This window comes from Gossypium hirsutum, chromosome D06 (assembly GCF_007990345.1).
Source record: "Gossypium hirsutum isolate 1008001.06 chromosome D06, Gossypium_hirsutum_v2.1, whole genome shotgun sequence".
NCBI lineage: Eukaryota > Viridiplantae > Streptophyta > Magnoliopsida > Malvales > Malvaceae > Gossypium > Gossypium hirsutum.
In genome coordinates, this window is record NC_053442.1 from 48,627,943 (window position 1) to 48,650,796 (window position 22,854).

The 22,854-nt window shown below is 33.6% G+C and overlaps 1 long non-coding RNA gene across 1 annotated transcript; it reads left to right on the plus strand.

The window, feature by feature from the left end:
* Positions 1-8,593: 8,593 nt before the first annotated feature.
* On the plus strand, positions 8,594-15,839 carry LOC121218529 (uncharacterized). The gene is made up of 2 exons (XR_005914888.1): positions 8,594-8,922; positions 15,421-15,839. It is a non-coding gene; the product is annotated as an uncharacterized lncRNA (long non-coding RNA).
* Positions 15,840-22,854: the final 7,015 nt, after the last annotated feature.

Here is a 22,854-nt window from a genome sequence, read left to right on the forward strand (position 1 = left end):
TACGCTCATTTGGTGTTAGGTTGGTTAAACTGTGCATGCATGCATCGAAGTATTGTAATTGTCGAAAGAAGTAGTTTTCACTTTCTATATTAATTCTGGTGTGTGTACAATTGGATACTTGTGTATTTATTTAATTTATAGATAGTGTTATGGAGGCTATTTAAATTACAAGACTGAATGAATTGTTATTGGTTGAAACAAATTGGTAATCAATAATCTAGTGAAGAAGTGTTTACTTGATTTCTAATATGAAAGAAATTATTGATAGTATGTTCATGCTTTAAATCTAGGAATTAAATACTTGTTGTATGAATTGGAATTTATGTGTGACTAGTATGCTTTAAATTTGACTACATGCATATAGTAATGTTAGAACTTGATCACCACTAAGCTTTGAGTAAAGCTTAGCATTTCAAATGTTTGTTTCATGTTTAAGTCATAGGTAATTTGTGAAGGAATCCATTTGTAGCAACTCGTCTCAAGAGTTTTTGCACGTTATGTATTTGTTAATATACTTTTTCTTATTTGTTTGGTTAAGGCATATACCTAGAAATTCGGTTTTGATTCGTTGTCATAATTTTTTTTCCACAATGACATATTTCAAAGTTAACTATTTTGGTAGAGTTGAAATCTTACAATTTTTTCTTATGGATTGTTTTAAGGCAATGTTTGAGTTATTTTGATTCAAATCTTACTTAAATCATTTTGGATTATTGATGTTTATTGATGTTTGGAAAGGTATCTTCAACTTATCCTAATGTGTCAATTTTTTCTTGTTTCTATTTTATAGCTTGTTATATACATTTAGTATAGGTTATTAAAGGTATTGGAATGTGTTAAGCTATTGAAAATTGTATTTCTGGGCTTGGGTATTAGAACCTAAAACCCAAGTATTGGTACCACTTCGGCTGGGTATTGGCACCCAGACCTAAAATATTGATACCTTTGTTGAAATAGGGATGGCAAGTCTTGGAACTTATGCTCAAGTATCAATACAAGCCCATAGAGTATCGATACTACAAAAAATCAATGCTTAGTGTTTTGAAATTTAATCAAGGTATTGATGCTTACAACCCATGTATCAATACTTAGGTCACAATTTTCCTAAGTGGCCCCCAAATGTTGTTTTAAAGCCCAATTTAACTTCAATTATTACTTGGGCGACCAATGTAGTGTTCTTTGCCTGACAAGCTCTGAACTAGGTAAAAGGTGTTACATATGTTCTGTTAGGAAATCACATAAACTACCTTTCATGATTCTAGTTATCAAGTGAAATAACCATTGATGAGTTATTCTCTAATTGGTTCTTTCGATGGTTGATTTTACTATGTTCTTTTCTTTGATTATTAGACCAAGTACATAAGAATTTATTTTCTTCCTTATAAATATGATGTCTTCAATTGTTTTATTAAAATCTAGGCTATAGTTTAATTTTTCGATAAATCCATCAAATAATTCAATCAGATTGGGGAGGACAATACCAAACTCTATAGCACTAAGCAAAAAAATGTTATTATACAAAGAATCTCTTGCCTACATATTAAAACAAAATGGATGTGCTAAAAGAAAACACAGCCACATTACTGAAATAGGTCGACCTTACTTATACCATTCCTTCGTACCACTAAAATATTGGGGGCATGGCTTTGCTACTTCAGTTCATACAATAAATAACTTACCTACTTCAAAGTTAAACCACAAATCACTTTACCAATTAATTCTTCAACATAACCCAGAATATAACTTCCTTCACATTTTTTGATGTTGTTGCTATCCTTGGGCTCATTCTTATACTAAAAATAAACTTGAATCTCATTCTGCCAAATTTATATTTCTTGATTATAGTCTTTTTCAAAAGGGTTATTAATGTTCACCATTATACCAATAATTTTTTATTCATGCCATGTCTTATTTGATGAACAGGTGATCATGTTCACAAGAAATGATGGGCAAGCCTAAATTCTTGATTCATAACCATCACCAATCATTATTTTCTCTCTTAGACAACATCTCACATCATTTTCTTGCCAGCCAACACCAAATTTCATGCCCACTACACAACTGAGACTCCCAGAAACACTAAAACCAACTAACCTTGTTATTTCCCTTGCTAGCAACACAACTAAAAATCTACCTTCTTCCCTAGTACCCAACCTCTCCATGCGCTTACATATGACTTTCAATCTCACCCAGACCATAATACAAATAGCCAAAACCAACACTTCATGGTTATTAGATCCAAATCTAGTAGCTTAAAATCCAAAGTCTTCAATTTTGTACCCACCACTCTCACCACCCCATCTACATATCAAGAGGCAACCAAATAAAAAAAATTGGCATCAAGAAATGCTAGAGGAAATAAATGCCTTAATGGCCAATGGGAAATGGGATTTAGTGGCAAGATTACAAGCAAAAAAATCAATTGCAAGTGGATTTATCATATCAAAAGTAAACCTAATAGATTTTTTGATTGCTATAAGGTCAGACTTGTGACTAAATGTTTCATCAAAGACCAGGTCTAGACTATGTTGAAACCTCCAACCCTATCATCAAGCCAGACATGATACGTCTCATTTTATATATTAGCACCAACTATAGTTGGCCTATCCGTCAATTAGGAGTATCCGATGCATTCTTGCATGGGACACTTAAAGAGCATATTCACATGGAGCAACTCTAGGGTTTTATAGATCCTGCTAAGCCAAATCATGTGTGTTCTTTAAAGAAGTCCTTATACAATTTAAAACAACCCCTACATGATTGGCCTTTTTTTTTTGACATTAACATTACAAAAAAATGGGTTTCAAAGGATCCAAAGTTGACAACTCTCTTTTTATCTACTCCTCAAGAAAGAACACAACTTATTGCCTTGTGTTGATTGATGATCTAATTTTGATAGGATCAATGACTAATCTTCTCCAAGATATCATTCAACAGCTTGGTTTAACTGTACACTTAATGATTTGGATCCTCTTACCTATTATCTTGGTTTGGAAGTCACTTGGCTACCTAATGGATTTTAACTCTCCCAATCCAAGTATATCAGGGACCTTTTGAAACATGTGAATACGCCTGAGGCTACCGCTGTCTCCACGCCATCTTCTCCACAAACAATATTATCCATCGACTTTTCCACCAACTATGAAGACATTGCTTTGATAAGTGGTGAGCACCTTTCAATACGTAGCTCTCACCCGACCTGACACCACCATGGCAACTCAATTCATGTACTCACCCTCATTCAACCATTGGCAAGCTATGAAACGAATAACCAAATGTTTAAGAGATACAATAGACCATGGACTCATTATCAAATTGCCATGTTCTCCATCTTTTTTTGCTTTTTTTGTACAAGTTGAGAGGTGACAAAATAGACTGGAAATACCTCAAATTATATCATATTTCATATCACTAATTCAAAGAAAAAGAAAATAGTATCTTAGTCTAGAACTTATTCGAAATCCATGCCTTAGCATCAACAGCCTTTAAAGTTTATTGGCTACATTGATTCCTTCGAGAACTCAAACAACAGCTTCCACCATAACAAAAAACTCTAGTGTGATAATGTCTCGGTCACATATTTAGTTGTCAATCCTATCTTACTCTCATTCAAAGCATGTTGAGCTTTTATTTTTATTTTGTTAGAGATCACGTTCGTAAGAAATATATTTAGGTGTCGTACATTTTAACTACTAACCAATTAGTTGATGCCTTAGCCAAACCATTGTCCAAGCAAAAATTTGCTGATTTAAAGGTCAAATTGATAGTAGGTCCTCTCATCCGTTTGTAAAGGGTATAAAAGAAAATAGTTAAACATTGTCCTAACCATGATCAATTTCAAACTTAGTCAAACCTATCGTTTGAATTTAAAGGGACTTTGTTGTATATTTTAACTTTCGACTTAGCATGCTTATCCTTGTAACAACTTAACAATGGTAATCAATTTCTCTGTACCATTTGCAATTAATTGTGCATTTCTTTACCATTGGTTCTCAATTTAATATTCTGATGTGAGAAGAAATTTATGTGAGAATTTTACAGTTAATGCTCTAACTATGGCTTTGGATTTGTCCCTATTTGGTACATTCTAGGAAGGTTCTTTCGCCTAGGGAAGCTAAAAAAGTTTTTAGGGTGAAAATTAAATTATAATTTTTATTATAGTAAAAATATAATTTTATTATTTAATAGTTTATATTTTTATAATATTTAAAGAATTAAATTAATTTTTTATTATTTTTAATGGGTTAAAGTGAAATTTTATTTTTATTAATTTAAAATTTTAAAAAATCTAAATAAAAAATTTTCATTTTAAAGAGGCCTAAGCCTGCTAGCCCTTTAGCTACACCCCTAAATAAAACCTCCATAGATTTTTTTAAATCAAATAAATTTTGATTACATGTGGAATTCAGGAACGAAGAGCTTTGATGCCCCCAACAATATGGACGTGAGTGCAAATAAAAGCTTTTAAATTGAAAGAAAATTGATGAGAAAATCAGATCTGCATCAATGAATTTGATATTTATATTTTCACATGGTTTTGAAGTTTCTCTATGCATCCAAGCTTGAACGATCCGACAAAATTAAATTATTTTAATCATATATGTTTTCTATTTCCTCTATTATGGTCAGGATTATATTTAATTTAATTAGTTGGATTGCCCAATTCTGCAGAGGATACCCATGGCTTACAAGGTTGAGAACCTTAGTTGGAATTGGACAAATCTAGCAATTCAAGATATGGGCTACAATTGCACATGCTGCCTACAATTTCAAACAAATCTTAAAGTACTTACCTAATTTCTCCACATATTAATTTATATAGCCATTTTGCTTTTGGATATATATGTATGATTTGATGCTGTACGGTCTCGAGGAAAACAATGAAAGGTATTACATAAATGGTTTTAGGGAGAAAAGAAAAGCCACAAATTTAAGGGATATCGGTCTGATTCAATCTGCTTTTTTAATTTTTGAACGGTCTATTATAATTCAGTTCGGTTCTCAATTATTCATATTAATATTTTTGTTTTGGATTTTTATATTTATTTTGACAAAATGAATTTGTTTTATAATTTTTCAATATTATTTGACAGAATTTTAAAAAAAATTCTTTAAAAAAATTTCAAATTTTTTTAAATTACTTTCACTATTTTAAATATAAAATATTTATTTTTATATCATAAAAATTAAAATTAATTATATTTTAAATAAAAAAATAGATATCGGTTCAATTTCATATGACTATAATTTATAAACTTACAATTTATAAATCATCCAAACATATATTGAAGTCAATTTTTTTATTTTTCGTACCCAATAAAAAGGAAAATAAAGTTTTTCTCCTCAAATGAAAATGAAAGAACCTTTTATTTATAGAATGAATTACAAAACTCGTAAATTAACTTTTTTATAGGTCTCAAAATACTTCTACGAGTAAAGCATTAAAATAAAATGATAAACTAAATAATTTCCATATTTATCCCATAGATAAGAATTTTATCTAAAATAATTAATACCTATAACAATTAATAAAATAATTAAGTTTGTCTACTAAAATAATTTAGCTATAACAATTAATAACATGAATGCGTTATTAAGTATCTATATTAATAAACTTTATTTAGTTAAATTATTTTAGGTATTAATTATTATTTTATTAATTGTTATATTGACAAGGAATCAACTCCTTCAGGATAAGCTTTCGAAGTGTTGTCTTCAGGGTAATTGACCTGCACTGTCAACAATCGAATATATTGTCCTAGTTTCAGGATTTTGTCTCCGGTATGCGCAAAGAGCCATGTATGATTCACGTAAGGGGTGGCTTGATTGGTGGAGATCAATATCTATTAGACTCAGGATAGGTGTTAGAATTGGGCATGTGACTAATTATGGAGGTACCTAGGTGTGTCATAGCTCAAACCACCAACCTTGGCTTTATATGCAACATATTTGCAAGCATGGTACCACTTGAGCTACATAGCTTACTAGCGTTTTCGCTCTTTTTACGATTCTGCTATTAGTCTTTATACTATGCATAAGTTATACATTTAATCCTTGTATTTTAATTCGATCAATTTTATTCCTATACTTTTTCGAATTTTAAGAATTCAATTCTGACCTAAACGGTTGTAGTTAAATATATTTGGTTAGAATTTTGCTATCAGTCTTTATACTACGTGTAAAGTTGTAGATTTAGTCTATATTCTCCAATGTGTTCATTTTTAGTCCCTATTTTTTCGATTTTTGAAATTTCATTAGTTGACTTTTTTGTGAAAATAACAAGCTAATATAATATTACACATGTGACAATATGTATGCTACATACAAGTTCGAAAAAGCGAAAATAAAGTAGTGAATTTAACAACGACCGTTTGGCCAGGATTGAAATTTTCAAGATTTTAAAAATACAGGGATTAAAAACGAATCAAATTAAAATATAATGACTAAATCTATAACTTACATATTGTACAAGGATTAATAGCAAAATTGAACCTTATAATTTTTCAATGGTTTACGCAATAATATAGCAACAAAAGTTAATTCCATTAACTAAAATCTTAAAACAATTATGTTTGACATATAAAAATTTCTAAAGAAAATAAATTTAAACAAAAGCATGGAATAACCTTGAAAAATTAAAAGCGAGAAGTGAACAAGTATTCGTATGTCAAAAAAATTGTACTGTGAAATGACTAATTATTTGCTTTTCTTATATAAAAAAAATTGTGTTTGATGTAACGGTATAATAATAATCTTTTTACCACATAGACATTATCATATAAATTTAATATGTTATTTTTTAAAGAGTGAAAACGATTGGGCATGTTATACTTTAAGAATCAACCATGTTTAATGTGTTGGTGGAACACTATCCTAAACATCCAAAGATTACTTATAAATCTAAAACTGACCCAAGTGAGGAGGATCACCCACAACCTCTTAACTTAAAGGGCGTATCAACCATGTTACCTTAGCGGGTCTCTGTCTTTTTATTTAGGAAAGCTTTTTGAAGATAAATATGTTTTTGGGATAAAAGTATTTTTAAAAAAATTATCTTTTTAAGAGAAAAATATATAATTTTTTAATTAAAAATTGAACACAAATATATTTTCCAAATCCCTTCAAAAATATAGCCTTTTTCAAGAATATTCTTAAATTAGGCCTAAATCTATCCACCGCTTTATATATAAAAATATAAGAAAAAATGATTGCATTACTAAAAAGTACTCCAAAATCTTTTAGCAGTTGTATTATTTATTGAAGAGTGTGTGCGGGGCACAAAGATTTTGCTAGTGCACCACTTAATTAGGCTATTCTCCAAATTCATCCCTAAAATATTTAGAAACTTTACTGGAAAATGAAAAGAATAAAAGACTGGTGGAATGGCATAATGGGTTGGCGTAGAAATTCCAATATATTTAACCATGTACATGGAATTTTCCCGCATGCCAAACAGGTACCTTCCAACCATAGCCGATATCATTGCCATGACAGTACAGAACGACTATTAGACTTGAATTCCATAAACTTAAAAAGGGGTTGGGTGCTTCTATGAGGTGTGTACCACGTTAATCCTCAATCCCTCTAATCGTCTCTTTTTACAATATGGTGATTGGGAATTGTTATTTAATTTAATTTTGTTTTATTACACTCAAATATAAGAATACATTTGAACAACTCACTAAATTAAAACAAATTTTTTTAACAAACCCAATGGTCATTGTCCCTTAAAAGTAATATTCATGGCTTAATTAAAACTGCTTCCAAGTTTAAATTTTGTGTTCATGAACTTGAAAACGATAGATAGCGCGATTCTTTTTAGAAGGACAAGCATATATCCATATTTTATTATTATGTCACTAAAATTTTGAAGAATCAGTTTAATGTTTAATTCTAATGATATAAGTGTTTATCACTGATTAATTCTCTCGTCGTAAGTATTTTCCAAAAAGATACACAGTTAGTAATAAAATATGCTCTATTTACCATAAACGATGAACGGAGCAACCACCACAACATACATACTAAACTTTTCATTATGTTGTAGTACCTATCAATAACTATACCCTCCAATCCTTATATCATAATTAAAATAAGTCAAAAATAACATTTCATATCTTGATCTATAAATCTTTTGACTTTTTTATTATTAAAAATTTACAATATTTCATGAAAAAATTATATCTAATTTAGTTAGCATCATGAATAAAAAAATTAGACTTTGTCTGACTTAAATGGAACAATGGTTAATTTTTTTTTATAAAAACACTCATTTAGTAGAGATTCAATCTATATTATCCCATCTTTTACCTCTAACATTATATAATAAAAATAGACTTTTAATTATCTATTTCTTTTCATATATTGAGCATATGCATAATATACTAGTTGTACTACATAAAATAATTGTTAACTCGCATATGCAATAATTTGGTCCTCCATAACAATCCATCTCTTTCCAAGATTGAACAAAATCAGATATTGAAACTGAAGAACATAAGCGTCGATTTCCACGTGGTGCCACATGGGAAAATTAGCTAAATCTACAATAATAATAATGGAGGGATGGACCCATTGCCCACCCACTGAAGCTAAGAGGTAATGTCCACAACCAACAATGGCATTAGGCAAGGATAGAGATTTGTGGGATAGACTTCAAATTGTTAAATTATTGTAAGGCTTGACAAATGGAAAGTGCAAAAGCCACTTCTTATAAAGCTTAAAGACCTTTTTGCAAGACTTTGAGGTGGCAAAGAAATGGATACACTTCAATTTGTTTCCTGTTGCTTTCTTTAGCATTCTCACGATGCAGCTATGAAATGTGAAGGAATTTTATTTTTGCGTCATCCTTGTTGCTGCTACTGTTCTTGGTGAAACACAATGGCCGGAGACCTTCAAGTCAGCAAAAGAAAAGGAGATATGGTATGATTATATTGGTAATACATATTGTTTCATCCATAAATTGTTATTAAATAATTTTAGTTTCGATTTTGATAAACCTTTTATGTGTTTTGATCATTTTCATCAATATCAACCTATATTGATGTATACCGACTTATTCCCACAAGATTTTTATATTAAATAATTTTTAACTTTTTGTCTTAAACTTCTTTTTGCAATAAAATATAATCATTAAATTATGTTATTTAATCTAATTAATAATTAATAATTTTATATTTATACATAAACATATTTTTATGTATGTGATTGAAGTATATTTATATGTAATCAATATATTTTTATTAAGAAATTAGACTATATATATGAAAATATATATATTTAAAAACCAATAAACTTGAAAATAACATTGTTGACCTAAAATAGTTGCTAAGTCTCCAAGTTGTTAAATAAGTAAGTAACAAAGGAAGGGTAGAAGTGCAACACCTCAAACCCAGACTAAACGTTATGGTCAGATATGGAGAAGTTACCATGATTCACTTTGAAATTCACTTTGAAAATCTAGAAATCATTTGGGCTTGTGGAAAATTGCAAGCTTTTGATAACACAATTCCAGTTTATCTTAAATGACAATATCTTCCTTACTTAATTCGTTAATTCTATCGATAAACACATATTTATAAAAACACTGATAATTGCAGCAGAACTCTTAGCTAAATTCAATTTGAAAATCGCAGTTTGAATTTTGAAAATCCAATGTTTTGCTAATAGTGTTGTTAAAATTTTAAAAACGATTAAACGGTTTAAAACAGAAAATTTAAAGTTCAAAACAAAAACAGTTCCAAATGTTCGAAACAGTCCAATAGAACAAAAACAAAATAAACCAAGTTTTTAAATAGCACAAATTATCTGTGTTTAACCGAGCTCCTATCGCATCGACCCGTCCTATATTTGAGAGTTACTTGAGAGTCAAACAAACAGAGAATGAGCTTATAAGCTCAATGTGTAACTTATAATAATAACAACAGATACAATTTCAGACATGCGTTCGAATTTCAAATAGACATATTTCACAAAAAGAAACAGAATCATAACATATCATAAACATATTTTAAATCCTACACCCATTCGCTACACACCATCTCTGACTATCCCTACACACCATATAGGATATTAAACACCCATCCAGCCCTACACATCGCTAAGTGACTGTATGTCACTTTTTAGAATATTTGCAGCCTAGCTGCCAGATCATTAGGCAATAATTCGCTAGAAACAGATATATATGTGGTTGAGTAACCAAATATGACAAATAGATTAAACTGCCCACACTTCCTCCATAAACATATTTCTCACCCCAATGCACATGCAAAACTAAAATGTATATGACATACATGCTTTATATACCAAATTCAGATCATGCTTAGCAAATAACATATCATACTTAAAATAATACAGATCATAGTTACCATAATATAGATCATACTTAGCTTATAACTTATTAACCATGCGTACATAAATCGTATTTAATGTTAACAGAACATCAGAGATAATGATTTATAGCCTAATTTGTGTCATACGAACCCTACGAAAGGCCTACGTTCGACTCGTACGACGAATACTTCCCTGGGGAAAAATTTTAGAATTTGGGCCCACACACTCGTGTCACCCATGCAGCCTACTTGGCCAGTGTGTGTGGGCCACACAACCTAACACACGATCTCACACACATCCATGTGGCCCACACAGCCCAATTGGCCCAGACCATGCATACGGTCTAGCACACAGTCTGTCATACGACCATGTGGTACACATGGCCTGGCACACAATAGTGTGGCGTTGACAGTCTATTTTTTGGCTTTCAGACGTTCACGAGTTTTCAGTTTTTCGTTGCACACTTGATCAATTTTCGATGTAGACCCAAAGACGAATACTCCAATACCTAAAATGACCATTTATACAAATTAATTAACTTAGTTTTACAAAAAACGAACGCTAAATCATGACCCAAAAACATCAATTAAACTTCAATACAGAGAACTCAACCTTAAATAGTGACGAATTCAGTCACTTACCCTTAAGAACAGCAACCCACAATAATTAAGTCGCTGAAGGAACACCAAACATCTCACAATTCTCCCTTAATTGAACATTAAAATGACTAATTCCATAACCCAAAAATTAACACATTCATTCTTACCAACCATGTAAAAACACATCAAAATGAAAACTCAAGACGGAAATTAACCAAACTTACCGACAAGCAGTGACAATAACGAGAGGATAATCAATAAACCAAGACCAAATCATAAATAAGTGTAAAGAAAGGAAAGAAGGGAAAAGCTCAAAAGAAAAGAAGAAAAATATGAGCGTGACTTGAGAGAAAACAGAAAAACAAAACAAAATGGTAGGAGTGGAGAGATGTGGGAGCAAAAATTTGGGGAGAACTTAGGGGAAAATCAAATTAATTTTAAAACAACCCAAATCTAATCCTACTAACCACTAATTAGATTTCTGGTAACTAACTATATTATCAAGAGTTTGAAATTGACCCAAAATCATCCACCTAGGTGACTCAATCAGAAATAACAAAAATATTGACAATTTGCTCACCCAGAGATTCAATCTCATGACCATATGATAAGTTAACACCTTACCCCTGAACTAGTAGGCTCATTTTGTCACAAGTTGAACGAAAATAACTTTTAAGCCAAGTAAACAAGGATAGGGCTAGGAGTAAAAATAACTGAATTTTCCCAGAAGAGAGATTTGAACCCATGACCTCAAGCACACATTCAAGGCCCTTATCTACTGAAGCATACACTTAATTATGATAGGATTTAACAAATCAAAAATTCAAATTTCTGAGGCATTACAACTCTCCCCCTAAAAGAAATTTTAGCATCGAAATTTTACCTGATTCAAATAGATACGGGTATTGCTGTCGTATCAAGTCCTCAAGTTCCTAAGTGGTTTTCTTAGTGCCATGATTCCGCCATAAAAACTTAACCAAAGGAATGGTCTTCCTCCTCAAGACCTTAATATCACGATCCAGAATCTGAATCGGCTCCTTCTCAAAGGCCAAATCTAGTCTTACCTCAATCTCCCCAACTGATACAATATGATATGAGTCAGACCGATACCGTCTCAACATAGAGACGTGGAACACATCGTGAATATGATCTAACTTCGGAGGTAGCTCTAACTGATAGACGACTGATCCAACATGTTTTAGAATCTGATAATGCCTAATGAACCTAGGGCTCAACTTGCCCTTACGTCTAAATTGAAGACCTTTATTCCATGGAAATACCTTAAAACAAACTTGGTCACCCGCAGAAAACTTGATATCTCTCATCTTAAGATCCAAATATGACTTCTATCTATCAGAAGCTGCCTTAAGACGATCTGAATCAGTCAAACCTTGTTCATAGTATCATAAACCAACTCAAGACCCAAAATTCACCTCTCACCCAACTCAGTCCAACACAAAGGATACAACACTTACGACCGTATGGAGCCTCGTAAGGTGCCATTTAAATACTGAACTAAAATCTGTTATTATAAGTGAATTCAGCCAGTGGCAGAAACTCCTCCCAACTATCACGAAAGTCAATTACACAAGATCGTAGCATATCCTCCATAATCTGAATCACTCTCTCAGATTGCCCATCAGTCTTAGGATGGAACACAGTACTAAAGTCCAACCAAGTACCCAAAGCCTCATGAAGTTTTTTCCAAAACTGAGAAGTGAAACAAGAGTCTCTATTAGATATAATCGAGATAGGAACCCCATGAAGTCTAACGATATCGAAAATGTACAGTTTAGCCAATCTTTGTAGAAAATAACCAGTCTTGATTGGAATAAAATAAGCAGACTTGGTCAAACGATCCACAATGACCCATATAGAATCCTTCTTAGTAGGTGTTAAGGGCAATCCATTAACGAAGTCCATAGTCACATGCTCCCATTTCCAAAGGAGAATCTTAACGAGTTGAAGCAAACCCGATGGCAGTTGGTGCTCAGCCTTAACTTACTAGCACGTAAGATAATTATAGATGAAATCAATTACCTCCCATTTCAAACCAAGTCACCAGTATAACTCTTACAGATCCTGATACATCTTATTTCCACCATGATGCATAGCATATGACCTACTATGCACTTTTCACAAAATAGAATGCATTAACTTAGCACCGTTAGGCACACAAACCCGTCTTCTGAAACACAAAACCTCATCACCATTCAACCCAAAATCAAAAGTCCTACATTCTTCAACCTGTCAAAACCGTAGAATAATAGAACCATCCACTGACTATTTAATCCAAATCCGATCAATCCAAGTCAGCTTAACTTGCAAGTTAGCTAACAAATTACCATCATCAAACAAACTTAGGCGAGCAAACATTGCTCTCAAATTGATCATTGATTTACAACTAAGAGTATCGGCCACAACGTTGGTCTTACTAGGTTGATACTCAATAGTGTAGTCGTAGTCCTTAAGCAACTCAATCCATCTACGTTGCTTAAGATTCAACTCTTTCTAAATAAAAAGATACTTAAGGCTCTTTTGATCAGTGTAAATGATACACCTCTCACCATACAGATAGTGCCTATAGATTTTTAAAGTGAAAACAACCGCAGCCAACTCAAGATCGTGTATGAGATAGTTGCCTCCATGTGACTTAAGCTGTCAAGATGTTTAAGCCACTACCTTACGATCTTACATTAGAGCACAAACCAACCAGATGTGAGAAACATCCTTGTAAACCACAAATTCTTTACTACATTTAGGCTATATCAGAACGAATGTATGAGTCAGAACGGGCTTAAGCTTTTCAAAGCTCAATTACTGCTCATTGGCCTACAAAAAAGGTATGTTTTTACGCAACAACTTAGTTAAAAAACCTGCGATAAGCGAAAACCCCTCAACAAATCTTCAATAATGCCTCACTAAACCGAGAAAGCTTCAGATCTTAGACACATTCCTAAGCTATTTCCATTCAACCACAACTTTAATCTTTTTAGGGTCGACTCAAATTCCCTCAGCAGAAGTCACATGTCCTAGAAAAGTAACCTTTCTTAACCAGAACTCACATTTGTTCAACTTAGCTTAGAGTTTTTCTCACAGAGTATCTACAAAACTACTCTATGATGTTCATCATGGTCATCTTCTGTCTTAGAGTATACCAGAATATCGTCAATAAAAATCACGATGAAATGATCCAAATACGGTTAGAAAACTCAATTCATAATATCCGTAGATGCAGCCGGAGTATTCGTCAAACCGAATTGCATGACTAGGAACTCGTAGTGCCCATAACGAGTCCTAAAGGAAATTTTATGTACATCAGCCTCTTTAACCTTTAGTTAATGGTACCCAAAATGAAGATCAATCTTTGATAATACAAAGGCCCCACGAAATTGATCGAACAAGTCATCAATCCTCAGAAGTGGGTACTTATTCTTTACCGTCAATTTATTCAATCGGTGGTAATCCATACACCTTAGAGTACCACCTTTCTTTTTAATGAAAAGAACTGATGCTCCCCACACGGACACACTAAGTCTGATCAACCCTCGACCAAAAAGTTCCTAAAGCTGAGCTTTCAATTCCATAAGTTCTTTCGGTGTAACAGCCCATTTTTAATAAAATTAGAATAGTGGTTTCGAGACCATAAATATGATGTGAGAATAATTATTTTATTCTAATTTTAGTGTCTACAGTATGTTAGAAAGTTTGTATAAAAATTTTGTTAAGAAATTTTATCGTTTTTATGTTTAATTTGATGAAAAGGACTAAATCGTAAAATATGCAAAATTAGAGTTTTTAAGTTAAAGGTACTAAATGGCTATGAAATTAAATGGTTAAGGGATTTATGTGGTAATTATACCATTTTTAGTATGAGTGGACAAATATGGACATTAGATAGGTGTTTTTATATGTTAATAATATGGTTAAATAAGTAATTTAATAATAAATGTTAGTAAATTAATGAAAAACCAAAGCTACCATCTTTGTTTTTCATCTTCCACTGAAAATTGACCTAAGAAAACACTATTTTTAACATCTCAAGCATTCGACCATCTCTCCCTATTGCATGTAAGTATTTTTCATTCTGTTTTTAATGATTTTTATGTTTTTGAAGTCGTTGTAGCTTAATCTAGCTAGCCCATGGACTAATTTGCAAAATTGTTAAAAGGTTAGCATTTTGCTATGAATATATTCATGTGGTTTTTGATGTTTGATGAAAGAAAATAAATCTTTGTTGATAGATAAACAACTTTTGTAAAGTGAATTTTGTTGAAAATATCAAATAGGGATTTATTTGTCAAATGTGTGAAGTACATGGTGAAAATTATGAAATAATGAATCCCATTTTACGAGCTTAAGGACTAAAATGTAAAGAAGTTAAATGTTAGGGGTAAAATTATAATTATGTAAAAAATGTGTTTTTGTGGATCGAATTGAATAATTGAGATTTATTGAAACATTTAATTGAAAATACTTATTTATTTAGATCAAGATATATCTCAGCCAGTTATAAACCGAGGTAAAGCGAAAGTCATGGATTAGCTCGATCGTACTCTTATGCGTTAGTTGGCAATGTAAGTTCATAGTATTTAGATGTATAATTGAATTTCCCTATATATATTTTCATCTTATAACCATGTAATAAAATACTTACGTTAATTTTACCTGATTGTACATACGTGCCCCTATTTGAACTTCGGTACCCCTGATTGCACATACATGCCCCTGTTTGAACTTCGGTACTCCTGATTGCACATACGTGCCTCTGTTTGTACTTCGGTACCCCTGATTGCACATACGTGCCCCTGTTTGTATTTTAGTACCCCTGATTGCACATACGTGCCCCTGTTTATACTTCGATAATTTCAATCGAGTAAAATAAAAGTTGAATTCAATTGATGATAAGTTAAAAGATTTAATATGTTCTTACTAAGCACTATCCATCGATGTTGGTAGTTCTTTTTCTCTTTAGGGTTGTGGCATGTATATGTGGCTATATATGTTGTTTTGGTATAATATGGGGAATTACTAAACTAGGTGATTAGGTACTTGTCTAAGTTTGTGAATAGGTATTTGTTGATACAAATAGAATGTTATGAAAGTAAACACTTACGGATTGTTTTGGTTTTGTTGATGAATTAAGTTGATATGTTTGGTTTATAAATATTGTATATTGGTTGGTGTGCTTTTGGCATTTTCTAAGTTTATTGAAGAATTAAGCTCCTCATCGAACATCACAGGAAAAACACACTCATCATAGTCTAAACAATTCTTGGCAGTTATGTGTGGTATGACAAAATGAATGGAAAATGAATAAAAATACTAAACACGCATGATCAACTAAATATCTAATGCAGTTTAGATGCACAATACACCCCCAAACCAAAGGGATGCATTGTCTTCAATGCATGTACAAATATGAATCATGAATGCAAGAACATATATATGTACATAATGAGCTGTAATAAAGGGATAAAAACTTCCCGAGCTTGGAACTGAATGGTAATACTTTAATTGCCATGAGTGGTCTTTCGTGCACTTATCTTATAATGCATCAGCCTTTTAAGTAAATTAAGTAGTACATCCTCCTATTCATTATCAAATTTGGTGAGCTCATCAATAACCCGATCGATCTCACGATCTTGTTCAGTCATCAGTTCAGTAGAAGGAGGTGGAACAGTCGCAATGCTGTCCACTGGTGGTGCAATTAAGGGATTTGATTCATCTTCTTCCTCACGGTCAGTCTCAATGTTGACAGACTTTGTTTTCTCTGGTTCTTCCTCTGGTGCTTTGGGTACATTCTCTTCATTAGCAAGATTCATCTCAACAGGCCCTGTGTCACTAACCCTTTCCCCTCCTGCAGTTTATTAAACAAAGGAAATGAAATAACTAAGAGAAAAATAAATCGATAAAATGAAATAAAAATAAAAAAAGAATTTTCAAGATGTTGAAGTTAAACATATTGAATATCAATGGACTGTTTGTCTCGCTCACCCTAGTAATGCTTCAAGCGTTGTCCATTAACTGTAAATGTGTCCTCCATTTTCATGTCATTGACATCAACAGCTCCATACGGATATACATGAGCTACCAAGCATTGCTCATCAAAATTGAAAGATCTATTTTGCTCCAGCAAAGTGCACAATGGTCTCCGCTCAAATGAATCTTCATCGCTATCAGAATTGCTATGGCAAAATCTTGTGAACTCTTCGCCCATTGTTGCTCCTATGAAGCCATTGGCACGATATTGTTCATTCTCATCAGCACATTTCAGTACATTAAATACACTGAATGTGACATGCTGATCAGTCATCCTCATAGTCAATTCACCTTTCTATACATAAATTAAAGTGATACCTGTAGCAAGAAAATGTCTTCCAAGAATAATTGACATATATTTGTCAACTTCACAATCTAAAATAAGGAAATCTACCGAAAAAATAAACTTATCTACACTTACTAGTACATCTTAAATTTTACCTTACGAATGTGCGTAGGATCGATTAGCCAGTTGCAACGTAACCGTAGTAGGTCTTGCCTTCCCAATTCCCAACTTCTTAAAAATAGACAGTGGCATTAGATTTATACTCGCTCCTAAATCACATAATGACTTACCAACATAACAATTTCCAATTGAACATGGGATAGTGAAACTCCCTAGGTCATTCAAGTTTGAAGGTAACTTATTCATCAACATTGCTGCGCACCCTTCAGTGATAGCAATAGTCTCAAATTCTCCCAATTTGTTCTTCTTTGATAGTATATCTTTCATAAATTTCACATAATCGGGCATCTGGTCCAAAGCTTCTACTAGCAATATGTTGATGTGAAGTTACATCAAGACATCCAAGAATTTTTTTGAACTGAAAACCTTGCTTAGATTTTTGAAATCGTTGAGGAAAAGGTAGAGGTGGTCGTCTTCAGATTGCTAATATTGATTTTTCTGTGGCATTTATGTTGGCAGCACAATCTGAATCTATTACCACATTCTTTTGATTAGCCTTTTCAGCTGCAGTGTACCTTTTAGATGGCTTTGGGATCTTCACATGGTTGTTATTCGGGTTATCCTCTCCTACCATGGCATCTTAAGCAACGTTATTCAACTAAGTTCCACTTCTGAGAGTGATCACTTTGCAATGCTCTTTTTCTTGTGATCTTGAATTCTCAGTATCACTTGAAAAAGCTCCTTTTGACCTCAAATTTAGAGTATTTGCTATCTACCCCACTTGATTCTCAAGAGCTCTGAGGGATGCAGCTTGACTCTGGATCACAACATCATTTTTGCCCATATATTCCTTCAACAGAGCTTCCATAGATGAAGAAGATGATGTTGAACTTTGTTGAACATTTTGTCATAGCTTGGTTTGATTATAACCAAGTGGTGCATTTGTGGCATTCTGTCTAACAACATTGTTGGAGTTCACCACTCATTTATTATTCCAACTAAAGTTTGGATGTTACTTCCACCCTGGATTGTAGGTGTTGGAATATGGGTTATTGTTCCGGTTGAAATAACCTATGTAATACAAAGAGGTTGGGTTTGATGGGCATTCATCATAAACATGATATTCCCCATAATAAACATATGATAGCTCGACTGTTTTCATCTTCTAAACTACAGTTAGTCTTTTTACTATTTTGATCATATTAGCTAAATATGATCCTGAGCTGTTTATGAAATGATTGCATCAAGCTCCATTGTGCCAGGAACTCTTCTACCAATCCCCACTCTCGTAGTAGGGTATCAACAATCATTGTTGGCAATCCATTCCAAAATCTAATACGCTTCATTATATGATTTATCCAACAAAGTACCATTGGTAGACGCATCAACTACCATCATTGTATGTGTGTTTAATCCATCGTAAAACATTTCCATCTGTGTCTAATGTTAGAAACCATGCACCGAACATTTCCTAAGTAATTCATTGAATTGCTCCCAACATCTCTTCCTATGATTGCTGAAAAGATGTGATATTATTCCTTAACTTGACATTCATATTTGGAGGATTTTATCATAGAAAAAACCTTTGACAAAAATCATTCCAAGATGCCACCATCCCTGACGGTAAAGCACTCAACCATGCTCTGGCACGATCTCTTAATGAATACGGAAACAGTTTAAGTTACATGGCGTCTTCAGGAACACCCTATTGATTGAATGAGTCACAAACTTCCCATAAAACTCTTAAGTGCAGTCGTGGATCTCTAGTAGGCAATCCACTAAACTATCATACCATTTGTAGCATCTGAAACATTACCAATTTTAACTAGAAATGCTAAGCTTGAATGTGTGGCCTGACTATTCCTGGATTCAAATCATCCAAAATTGGCACAACATGCTCTCAAATGGGTCTATCTCTATCATCCATCACACGAGGGATAGGTAAATCAGCATCCCAACCATTCAGTTGTAATGGATCTTCCCTACTTGCATCATTTCCAATCCTAGCCATATCTTGCAATTCTCGTCTCATTCTTCTCAAAGTTCTCTTGATTTTTGGGTCAAAAGGATACTCTTCGTTAATAGGAATGCCTCTACTCATACACTAACAACAAAGTTAAATAAAACTAATTGAATTATATAAGAAAAAAAACAAAACCAAATTTTAACAAATTGTCGATCCCCAGCAACGGAGCCAAAAACTTGTCACGTGTGAATATAATGTGTGAATGTGCAAGTCTACACATCGAATCAAGTAATAAAGTAGTAAGTAAGATCATCTCCTCAGGGAACAAATAGGATTAATTAGGTTAAGCTATTACTATAAACTATATGAATCAGGCTATGACAAAACAGAATAACAATTTGTAGAGGAATAATCACATATGCAATATTAAAATCAAATAGCTAACTTAAAATGTTGTGGCAAAGATACGAAAACAAAGTTCAGAGAATCTACGTTGTTGAATAGGAACATTGAGATTACTAAGATTCTTTCCTCATAACACAATAATGCCATGGCAAAATCTTAACCAATCAACTATTCAGAATAAATCTAAGGTAGTCTGCTTATTTTGAGTGTCAGACTTCAAGCTACCCTACCTAAGACTTTGCATGTCTACAAGCCTCAAGAAGGATACCCAGCACTGTTTCTTCCTTTCTCTATACAGAGCGCAGCTCTATGTCTAGAGTGCTACGAGTATTCTTTCCAATATTGCTTGTATCATTCGATCACAATCCAACTCATCTAACCTTTTCAGAATTAAATCAAGTTTATGGACATACCATACATTCATCTATGACTAGAGACTGCATACATACATTTTAAAATAGCGCAAATCGAATGAAACAATAAATCTAATCAGGATAATGCCTTGGTCATTAAAGAAACTAAAGATTCATCCAGTAATCCCAACCTGATAAGATTAGCTCATCAGTTGGAAATTAAAATCGAAACTAAAAGTATCATTCATCAACATATTTTCACAATTAAAATTCATAGAAATCAATTAAGATAATGAACGAAGAACTTCAGGAAACTTTCACTAATCCAGCCCTCAACTCCAGTGTTGCAATATCTTGCGAAGCACAGGGTTGAATGCTTCTCTTTCTTCCTTGTGTTGCAGCTTTGTTCCTTAGCTGCTACCTTATTTCCTTGTGTCTCTGGATCTCCCAATAGAAATTGTATGAGAGGAAAAATCGCCTCCCTCCTCTTTTTCTCTTTCTTCTTTTTATAAGGTAAGTCCTCTTCTCAGCACACACTCTTTTCTCCCTTTTTTTAACTGGATATTTCTAGTACAAGTACAGTTGGCTGAGAGTGGCACAGATTGACATCTAAGTCAGCATCTTCCTGGAATTGCCATGCCATTTGTGCTAGCAATCTATCCAACCATTTTTCATGACAAAACTTCTCTCATTCACTTATTTCCTCCTTTCTGCACCTGTTATAAACAACACGCAATTTCTTTCCTCCTACAACTAAAAGTAACATATAGTAACATTGAAAACACAATTCAAGCTTCATAATGGAATGTTATAAAAATATTAATATAATTTCCTAAAATGCAAATAAATTTACTCAAGCACGAACAATTAACCAAGTCTAGAGGCCTGAAATATAACTTTTTTCAATAGTTATCAGCAACCTCATCAATTTCTCGAGAAAATATCTGAAAATTCTTTAACTGTCCAAATATCCCCAACATACGATTCCACAAAACCAAGTCTTGCACATAAGCCAAAAATGTCTCACACCCTTTCCGAACTAACTTTTCGGCTACAAGAGCGGATATCACATTGGAGAGGTAATCTTGACGCTCGCCGATCATGATAATCTCCATATCATCCTCAGATCTCAGAATTACCCTCTTAGTAGCACAATCTAAGTTAACTCGATGCTTCACGAGCTAGTCCATTCCCACTATCAAATCAAACTCTTCGAACGGTAACTCTATCAAATTAGCCAAAAACACAACACCTTATATCTCCAGTGGACACCTTCTATAACCCTTATTAACCCGTACCATCTGACCCAGTGGACTACTGACAGAAACCTCACCAGAAGTACTCTCAACAAGAATTCCCAAATTTATAAAAATAATACTAGATATGTATGAGTGAGTAAAGTCAATATCTATCGGTGTAAAATATGGAACAAAATTAATATAGAATGTACCATCTATCACATTAACGGCGCCGTACCGCATACACCAAAGCAGGCTACCTAGCCTCAGTTTGATTTGCACCTCTGCCCCCCATTGCTCTCTGAACCTACCAAACCATTACCACCTCTGGCCTGCCCACGTCCCCGAGGTGGCTGCTGAACTGCCCTCTAAGGCTGAACCAAACCCGGAGCTTGAGCTTGCACCTAACTAGAGCAGAGCAGCCAATCCCTAATACAGTACTCCACAGACCTGCATCGTAGACAAGCTCCCAATCTCCTCCAACACTCACCCGGATGGCGCCTATCACAATCTCAACAACTAAGTCTCAAAAAATAGTAATTGGTGCCTCAATCCATAAAGGCCAATCGAACCTAACCTGTTTCTTAGGCCACTGAACAGAGCTAGAAGGACCCAAATCCCTCTAATTTTTACTCTGGCCCCTCTCTTTCTCTCTCTTTCCGCACTCCACGCGCTTAATATCCTCAGTAATCTCAGCCTTCTCCACTAGAGTTTCAAAGACTCGCTCCCTCTATGGAGCCATCAATACCTTAATATCATACCTCAATTCCTTCTCAAATCAAATACTCTTATCATAGTCAGTCTCTACTAACGCACGAGCATATCTGCTTAGGCTAAAAAATCTGGCTTCATACTCGGTTACAATCCTATCTCCCTGAGTTAAGCTCATAAACTTCATCTACAAGCCTCTACATAACTCGCCCTCACGTACTTGTATTGGAAGGCATTTGGGAAATAATACCAAGTTACCGATTCGGGTTGAGTACCCTCCTTAATGGTCAGCCACCACTAGTAGGCTTCATAGCGAAGCAATGATGCTATAACCTTTAGTTTCTGCTCAGGAGTGCAGTCTATATCATTCATAATCCTTTCTGTGGCCACCAACCAATACTCGGCCACAGTTAGGCCGACCCTAGTGACACCCCTAAATAACTCTTCTCTATTAGACTAGAGTCGTTCAGTTACCGACCCTCGGCTCCCAAATTCAGAATGGGTTTCATCGACCCTCTTAAGAACTATTAACATGGCTTGGGACAATGTGTTGTCCCCATTCGTCTAAGTCTGATACCTTACCTCAGCAGTAGGCGTACCCATAGTCTCGCTCATATCCAAATTAGGCATACTACCTATCAAGGATGGCTCAACACGAGCCCCTCTTTCATGCCCACCACGCCCACGGGTACCTCGTCCATGAGTAGCTCATCCACGAGTTCTAGGCATACTCATTGTAAATTATCTTCATTTTAAGATTTTTGTGTATTGGTTTAGGAGTTTGTTATCAAATATTTTATGT